Genomic DNA, 3,000 nt, shown 5'->3' on the forward strand with positions numbered 1-3,000 from the left:
CGAGACAAATTACCTGGTTGAGGTTTTTTCTGGGTAAATGCTGGGTAGCCTAACTATCGGTGCTGGACCGCGGACTCATTTCACCGGCATTATCACCTTCATCTCATTCAGACGCTAAATAACCATAGCGTCGTAAAATAACCCACTAAAAAAAGAAAACATATTGTGATAGTTATTTTTAATAATTTCTTAATACGTTGACGCAAAAAACCGATCTTCCTCTCGCTCAGTAAAATTGTAATAAGTTATGTAAAACAACGATTACAATATTATTCATATCACAATTTACCAACCTTTATCCTATGTATTTATTTTATTTTATTGGGTTATTTTACGACGCTGTATCAACATCTACGTTATTTAGCGTCTGAATGATATGAAGGTGATAATGCCGGTGAAATGAGTAAGGGGTCCAGCACCGAAAGTTACCCAGCATTTGTTCGTATTGGGTTGAGGGAAAACCCCGGAAAAAACCTCAACCAGGTAACTTGCCCCGATCGGGATTCGAACCCGGGCCACCTGGTTTCGCAGCCAGACGCGCTGACCGTTACTCCACAGGTGTGGACTTATCCTATGTATAATATATTTTAATGTACCTCTTTAGATTATTAGGATAAGTTTTAATGATTCATCCATTCATAATGTTCTTCCAAAGGGAAAGTAATTCACTGCAAATCCAGCATTTTCCAACATTCTTTACTTTCCTTCTTCCTCTTAGTTTTCGCATACGATCTATATATTTTAATGTTGTATATCATCTGATATATTCTTGTGTCCTAAACTTTTCTTCCGTTCACCATTCATTGCAGTAGGCAGTTTCTTCTTAGCCAGTGACCCAACCACTTTCTTTTTCTGTTCCTTATCTGATTCAGCATTACTGCTTCTTCGCCCACTCTTTCTAGCACAGCTTCATTTCTTATTATATCTGTCCATTTCACACGCTCCATTCTTCTCCAAATGCACATTTAAAATGCTTTCAGTCGTTTCTCTTCACTTCGTCATAATCCCCATGTTTCTCCCCCATACAGTGCCACACTGCACACAAAGCACTTCACTAGTCCCTTAATTCTTTTCCCAGAGGTCTGCAGAAGATGCTCATTTTTCTATTAAAAGCTTCCTTTGCCATTGCTATCTTCCCTTTGACTTCCTGGCAGCTCATGTTACTGCTTATAGTACACCCCAAGTATTTGAAGCTGTCCACTTGTTCTGCTTACTAATTTCGAATTCGCACGTTTACCTTCTTTAGTTTTCTTCATATAGGCTAACCACAGTCTAGTATATACAGTCACGAAGCTCAATACGTAACAAATACGCATCCATAGACAGTTGCTAACCACTAGGATCGCTTTTATCGCCTCATTACCGACAATGCGAAATAGTACCTTCACAGTCTATTGTTCCTAGCAACCTCAACAACTCAAACTTCGTGACTGTATATACTAGACTGTGATATAAGTATGGTCTTGTTTTAATGCTATAATATATAATTTTAATAGCAAGTTAATAATAAATGTAAACGAAGAACACGTTTGTGTTGGGTTCTTATTTTGAATGATACCTCGAGAAACTGGCATTGTGACATTATAATGGCTAAAACACTTGGTACGCATTCCATACCCCGCAGCGCAGCGAAGTGATAAACTATATATTCGTTTAACTTAATCTCTTCATGCAATTTCCGGGACTGGAATTTAATATATGGCTCCAGACCGCTGCGTTCAATTCCTCTGGTTCATGCCCCATGTACCAATCGCCTTATTACTTATATCAAGTTCTAGACAGCGCAATGAGATCAAATGTTGTAATTGAATAAACTTGGAACTTTAGAGTGCCGAACAGAGGAGCATGCAGATATTCCAAACGCGTTGTCGTGAGAACCGGCTATTGTTCAGAATCGTAACTGAAGTCATAAACAGAGTTATTTGGTGATAACAACACACTTCAACTGCAACCATTCCCGTACACAAAAGCTGTACTTACTCGTGTACTTTACTGTAACACCGTTTTTTTTATAGCATTTTACGAATTTATACGAATTCGTTAATGATATTAATACATTGGTATTTAATTTAGAGACTGTTTAATTTTATAAAAAGAAATGCGATGGCCGGGAATCGAACCCGGATCAACTGCTTGGAAGGCAACTATGCTCACCATTACACCACCATCGCACAGCTGCGTAATTATTCTGGATATGGTGTTTTCTGTAGGCCTAATAAATACTACGTTTTCATGGAGTATTTAAATCGATCTGAATATATTTTCCGTGCTGAATACGATCCCTGTTTTCACGCAATTTTCGATACGTATTGAAAACGATCTGAGTACGGAAGCTGAAGTTTCTAAAGTAGTTACGTTGGTCACCATGTCATCGACATATTAGCGTGTTGGCCACTCTGTAGCCGTTAGCTATAAACAATGTTGCGTTTTCCAAACGAGGCGCATGAAAACTTAATATTCTGACTGTTAGTGAATAAGGGTAATATTGACTTTTAGGAAAACACGAAATATTATGTTTTACAACACTTTTTTTCAACATACATATTGCCCTCGATGTTGGTAAAACAGCTGACACATAAAACAAATGACGATCGATCACGCGCTTAGCGTATTGAGATCGTATTAAATACGATACCCGTTTTCATGGAACTCAATTCGAACTGAATACGATCCGATCCCACTTTTTAGGTGTATCGACCTTGAGACTGAGATCGAATTGAATCCTCGTTTTCATGAAGATTTCAATATGGTAAGAATTCAGATCGATCTGAATACTCCATGCAAACGTAGTAAATGAAATATGGCTTATTCCCTTATTAGTTGAAAGTTGTAATAATGTTCAGGCCTATATTGCTTTAATATTTTATTCAAAATACATACCTACATAAGTAAATGAATAAAATCATTCAATATTATTCAAGTATAATTATTATGAACTGCTTTCGCTTTCCGGAACGCACTGAATTAGTAGTACTTGGAAAAAGAAATTTGAGAACCTCT

The 3,000-nt window shown here is 37.3% G+C and overlaps 1 non-coding gene across 1 annotated transcript; it reads right to left on the reverse strand.

The window, feature by feature from the left end:
• Window positions 1-2,099: 2,099 nt before the first annotated feature.
• On the reverse strand, window positions 2,100-2,171 carry TRNAG-UCC (transfer RNA glycine (anticodon UCC)). Its single transcript has one exon. It is a non-coding gene; the product is annotated as a tRNA-Gly (tRNA).
• Window positions 2,172-3,000: the final 829 nt, after the last annotated feature.

This window comes from Periplaneta americana, chromosome 14 (genome assembly GCF_040183065.1).
Source record: "Periplaneta americana isolate PAMFEO1 chromosome 14, P.americana_PAMFEO1_priV1, whole genome shotgun sequence".
NCBI lineage: Eukaryota > Metazoa > Arthropoda > Insecta > Blattodea > Blattidae > Periplaneta > Periplaneta americana.